At 32.4% G+C, this 6,846-nt stretch overlaps 1 protein-coding gene across 1 annotated transcript in view; it reads right to left on the reverse strand.

Moving 5' to 3' along the window:
• Window positions 1-2,302: 2,302 nt before the first annotated feature.
• Window positions 2,303-6,846, reverse strand: part of LOC128249494 (uncharacterized) — a 17,905-nt gene continuing 13,361 nt past the window's right edge. The window contains exon 2 of the mRNA XM_052973159.1: window positions 2,303-3,769. The gene's annotated coding sequence lies outside the window, so the exon portion shown is untranslated. The remainder of the gene's footprint in view (window positions 3,770-6,846) is intronic.

The following is a 6,846-nucleotide window of genomic DNA, read 5'->3' on the forward strand; positions in this document are numbered from 1 at the left end:
CTATTATTTCGGCTTTTAATTTGGTTTTATTTCGTTGTACATTTTTCCGTCGCTGTTTCATTTTCCACTTCGTTCATTTTTGTATCTTTCACGAGTCGATTCATCGTATTTTTTTGTTATTTCTCTGTCTATAAGATTCCAGATAGTTTTATCCAGAAAATTGTTTTTCTGCTGTATTCATCTGCATATATCGTTTTTACCTCTCAGTGTTTATAAGCCTAATAACCATTTTCCCTAAGCCCTGACATATTTCTTCTATAATTCTTTCAACGCTTACAATTTATTCATCAGTTATTTCCATAATTTTCTTGTAATAATTTGTTGATTATTTTACTATCATTCACTCTGCATCATAACATAATATATTTAATATATATTCATTGGGTTAAATTTTCATTTTTTTTTTTCACATTAAATTGTTTTTTTATTTTTTACATTGGTTAGCTTAATTATTCTTTTATTGTATGTCATTTTTGTAGATCCTACTCTCCTGAAATTAGAGTTTCTGAATTTCATTACTTCTACATCATTTTGTATTGCTCCATTTACTAGTTGTTTAGACACTATTTGTTTAAAACACAATTCCATCCTGTTTTATCTAGGTGATGTGTATCTTTTCTACACTCTGGAAACCTAACTAATGAGGACATGGTCTCAAAAGCTTACAACAGATTAAACTCTATTAAGTTACCCAAGTGGCAGAGAATGGTGTCAAACACGGCAATGGATTCAGATGACTATCCATGAAGGCCACGGCGAGAATTCAACAAAGAACTGGTGCAATACCACAAAGCATTTGATTCCATTCCCTCAAATCCCTCGCCCTGGTTCGGTACAGTTTCTTTGAAAATCTGAAAGGTAAATTTAACCTAAGAATTATAAAAGGCTTGTTCATAATTCTGTAGGCCAGAAAGCAATATGAATACACGAGCTTGTGAAGGCTGTTGTAGATATACAGGCGCTGTCTCCCATGCCTCGGGTGGGTTATCATTGAATTCAAAATGAAGGGTTTAGCTATGTGTCGGCAAGTTAAAATTAGAATTGCGTCTGTTGCAGGAAGTTGGTACAAATGTGATGTTGTATATAGATGACTGGTTAGGAGTCGGGTGAGCTTCTGCATTTCGGAACCGATATACAGTTTCATTAATTCACCAAATATTACATTTTAAGTTCTGTGTACACTAATGGCGATAAATTATGTACTCCTTAAATGAGCGCAAAATAAATTGAACATTCCACAGATAGATATAATCTCAACGTAATTCTCGTACAAATTAATCGTGTGAGGAATTGCAACAGAGCTGAATTTTTGAATCCTTGAGTCATCCATCGACCTGAGTCTTGAGACTCTTTTAAACAGTTAACTACAATACCGCTCAGTTAGACTGCAACTAGAATCTCATGTTCCCCAACAGCTATTTTAGCCTTGTTGCTGTGCACACAATGTGTTTAGGTATGTGGATTCTACGTAATATATATATAATATTGATTATAGATTATATGTTATATAGAGATATGTAGATTATATATGGATTAGCAAAATTTTTAATGAATCAGATAAGATAAATTAGCTAACTGTTCCGACTCTGTGCTTTCTAACTTCGAATTCTCACTCACCACCGAAAAGCAATTACATTGCCATAGGTTGCGATCCATAGACAATATCAGTAATTTGGACAACCAGTAAGAACATCACATTTAGTTTAATTGGAAGATTGACTGCCAGCAAAATACCAGACACACACACACACACACACACGTCCATAAATGTATCAATATTTTGCGTGCCTCTATGTGTGTGTGTGAATGCATGTGTGCATGTATATACAGTGATCCGTTGATGAGGATTTTCCAGGTTTCTGCATCTGTAATCGCAAGCCTGACGAAGGATTTTGTAGAAGACAGCTGATAGTTTTCTATACATACAGAGATACCTTCTCAATGCCTTCTGTGCTGCCTATGAGAAAAGGCCACTATCTTAGGGCAAATATTTCTTGGCACCAGTCTCGTCTCATACGTTATCAAACCACAGAGAGGAAACAGAAATAACACAAGCCTTCGAACCCAATATACAACTGCACCCAAGCCTTAGTTTTTTTTCCTCGACGCAAACATTTGAACGAAACTAAGACCTCAAATACTTCATCCGAAGGCACTGTCCTGTACGATCGAATCCTGAAGAAATATAGTTGAGAAACTCCCAGTTATGTCTAAAGTAGAAAAACCCCTAAATTAGAATGTAAACAAAGAAATAAAACAACAATAGAAAATAAAAATACAAAGAATTATACAAATCGAAGCAGAAAGATGAAATATACGATTTTATATCCCAGAGTACATATTTTAATGTTTTGAAGAATCAGAAACATCCAGCCAATAAACAAATTGTTCAATTTTTTTTGTCGTTTCGGTTCGATTTCACATCGTTTCCTCTTTTTTTATTGTTTTTTTCTTTAAATATAAGTTTAAATATTCCTGTCCTTTTCTTTATATATAGATACATTTATATTTCTTTTCTTTTGTTTTTCCTGTAAAGTTTGGGTTAATTTACTTCGTGATGTTGGAATTCCTATTCATATTCAAGGTATTTTAATGTTTTGGGGAGTTGAGTGGGGTGACGGGCTGGGGGTTGGCTTATGAGAAAAAGATTAAAACAAAATAGTGATGATGATAATAACAATAACAACAACAATAATAATAATAATAATATTGATAATAATAATATATGTAATATTGATGAAGTCAGCTAGTATTTATATTCTATTTATTAATATTATTGTTATTATTATTCTTGCTATTGCTGTTTTGTTTTTGTATTTTTGTCTGTAAACTCTGTCTAAGACTCAGAGTTCATTAAGCATTAAAAGAATTAATTAAATTAATTTCTTTAGTGAACTCTATTTGCTGTTGTTAACGAGTCAATGTATATGCGTTTCTATGTACGTATATATTTACATATATATGCGTGTGTGCGTGTGTGTCTATATATGTATGAATGTAATATATATATATATATATGTGTGTGTTTATGTATGTGCACGTATATATGTATGTATACCTACGTATCAGTGTGCTATATACATGTGTAAATACATATATATATATATGTAAACTTGTATTAAATATATATATATATTATATTATATATTATATATTATATATATTATATATATATATATATATATATATATATAAGATGGGTTTTCAGACAGAGAGACCAGGAGAGAGAAGGAAAGAGAAGAGAAGGAGTTGAAATTAAAAAACACGTCTGTGTTATAAACAAAGTATAAATCTTTTCTTCCTTTTTCTTTTTGCTTTCGCGCAACACGTTTTATGTTTTGCGAATAAGATTTTATTCCCGTGTTTTTTTTAAATCTGTTTTCCTCTTTAAAATTCGTTTCCAGAAATTACCTCCCCTTCGTTCTTTGCAGTTTCTTCCCCTTTAAATGTCTCTGTTCTTTATATATATGTATATATATCATTGTATATGTTGTTGCAGTTGTTCGTGTCATTGCTGCATTCTAGTCTCAGTATCTAAGTTAATTAGAATAAACGTCTGATTGATAGATCGATAGGTAAATGGATAGTTCTCTAAAATGAACAGTAAACGGTGTAGGTTAAATTTTCCACGATTCTCTTCGTAGAAAATGTAGTTAAAATGGTTGAAGATCATCACGAAGAAATGAATTCAGTGCTTGGATGTTCCTCTTCGACACAAATAATGTCTCTTGCTTGCTTTCTTCTGTGTGTGTATGTGTGTTATTTTAACCTAAAATTGAAAATGAATCAGAAAATTATAATACATCTTATTTGAACTGATGTTATTCTATTTAATTTAAAACATACATAATTACATATATATAAATATGTATAATATATATATACATATACACACACTCTTATTTGATTATGTATATATATTTATGTGTTTATCAATAATGGAGATTTCTGATATCCTTTCAATGTAACAATTTTGCATATAAAAGTTACACGTCTCTGATCTTTGTACAATAAATCTTGATTATATAATTTGCATTATGCAACTATTAATCATCCTGTGTTAATGAAACGTACGTAAGAGAGGGTGACTGAATATCTTACGAGCAATTTCTCATGTTCATGTGTGTGTGTGTGTGTGTGTGTGTGTGTGTGTGTGCATGCGTGAGTGTGCATGTGCGTGTGTGTGTGTATCTCTCTGAGTGTGCGTGTGTCTGTTTGTATGCTTTTAATTACAAGTAAGACGGTCCTACACACAGTTTCTGTCAATCAATTATACTCCCAACGCAGTGTTTAGCTCGGGGCTTTAGTAGTAGACATCTGCCCTCTATTCTCACCGCGGGACTGAATCTGAAATCATATGGTTGCAACGCAAGCTTCTTAATCCAGGCGTCATACCTTTGTCTATTGATGATATTGTATTTGTCTGATGTTGTTTAATGGTTAACTTGATTTCTCTACTCGATGGATCACGATCGATCCTCTACATCCGTGTTCCACAAGCTGTTCTGCACTACAGACAAGTCTCATGCAAATCACCTGCTTGAGAAAACGTAATAAAGTGCATAATATATAATGTATTTATTGCGTATATAATGTTTATATATTAGTATATGTAACGCACATATAGTGCAAACATTTTCCTGCAAACTTCGATAGGTAATACAATAGAAATAATATTGAAATATTTACTCCGTCTGTGCGGCCCGGTAGCAAATGATACACGGCTCGCTACATATCACCAGCGTGGTAGTTGGAGATCTTACTCTATATATGTTCAATTGAAATGCTAAACCTAGCAGTGGTTTAGCCCCGTTCAGGAATCGAAACCACAATATTACGATCATGAATCCAAACCTTAACTACTAAGCCACACTCCTCCACACAAAGACACACAGACAGATATATACTTTTATATGCTGCAGGTTTCTTCCAGTTTCCGTATACTAAGTCCTCTCACAATGTTTTAGTTGATCTGGAGCTTTAGAGGAAAACACTTGCCCAAAGTACTCCACAGTGGGACTTAAGCCAGATCGACGTGGTTGGGAGGTTAGATCGCATATTGGTAGAGGTCTATCAGATTTGTGTCGATCCAGAACCGAAAAACCAGAGAAAAATTACAAACTGCTTTTCATTTTATTTGATAGAGACAAGTTTCTATTACATCATGGAGGTTATTTGTAGCATGTTGGACAGAAATATTTCAGGCCTCATTACGGTGGTCGAATGCGGAGTGTCGTATCACTGGCCTGTGACAAGACCTCACCAAACTGTTAGCTGATAAGAAAACCCGCGCCATATTTGGTTCTTTTTCATGTGTTACTTTTCGATTTAATCATAATTAGTTTGAACAAGAGAAGAGATTATTGGAAATGTGAAAGGAAAGATAATTTATGAAGGGTTTCATTAACGCAGAGAAAATTAAATAGATAATAAGTTAATAGAGGTTAAAGAAAGATAAATCAATTAATTAAAATAACATATTTATATTTCAATTTTTTGATTTCTCCATGTAATTACAATAAACAATCAATATATAAAATATCAAATAAGGCAATACTGTTTATATTAATAGTAATGATAATAGTAATAATAAAGTTAAATAAAATGTCAAAGGAAAAATTCAAGAAAAGGTACTTACAAATTGCTTTCTATAAAGTTTATTTTATAATTAATCACATTTACCATAGTATGAAAATATTATCAAAATTAATTTACAAATTAAGTGTTAAAATATGATTACGAATTAATTAAAAAGGATTTGGATTAATTTATTAAAGTTCTCAAGAAAATAAAAGAAAACAAGATTCTTTAAAATATAAAAACTTCCATCTGTAAAAAATAAAAAGAGAAAAGGCAATTATGTAAACACAAATCAACATTCATTGTAATTGTGTGAAAAGTAATGATAAATAAATGTAATTAACGATAGCAATGGTGATGATGATGGTGATGACGATGATGATGATGACGATGATAAAGGGGATGGTGATGATGATGATTATGGTGGTATTGATGACGACGATGATGATGTCGATGGTGATGATGACGACGACTAAGGTGATGATATATGACAATTTGGGAGATTAAAAACATGGCGTACATTGTGATGTTGGTTATGATGATGAGAACGAGGATGATGAAAATGATGATAAGAATAGGTATGACTGACATTGATAATGATGATCATGATGACGATGGTGACGAAGAAGGAGATGAGGATGACGGTAACAGTGATGATGGCGATAATGATGCTAATTATTATTACGATGTAAAATAAACGAAATTGAAATTTTCTACAAGAAAAGTTATCTAACTCGAAAATGAGAAGAAAGCGAAAATGCGTTCAGAGACACATGCGCACATACACGCACGCATAGATACAAACTCACACACGCACACAAACACACACATACATGGAGAGACACACACATACGTGCACACACATATATATATCCCGAAATATATATACATGTATACATATATGAACATATGTATTTATACATATACATGCATATATATACTTATATATATACATATATATATCAAATACTCGGCCCTTATCCATCCATATATGAATATAAGATATACTTGCATATGTATTCATATATGGGAGGATATATGTGTGTGTTGGTGGGGGAAGAAAATCAAGATGGATGAAAATTGAGCTCAGACTGGTGAACATAAAAAATCCATGATTGGAGATGGCAACAAGCGGCAAGAACACGAACGATATTTGAAATTTATGAAACCGTAGAAATATTGACTGAAAATGATTGCGATAATGTTATATACATGTATGCATACACACACGTACACACAGACACGGACACACACATATTATATATA

The sequence above is a fragment of the Octopus bimaculoides genome, chromosome 15, assembly GCF_001194135.2.
Source record: "Octopus bimaculoides isolate UCB-OBI-ISO-001 chromosome 15, ASM119413v2, whole genome shotgun sequence".
NCBI lineage: Eukaryota > Metazoa > Mollusca > Cephalopoda > Octopoda > Octopodidae > Octopus > Octopus bimaculoides.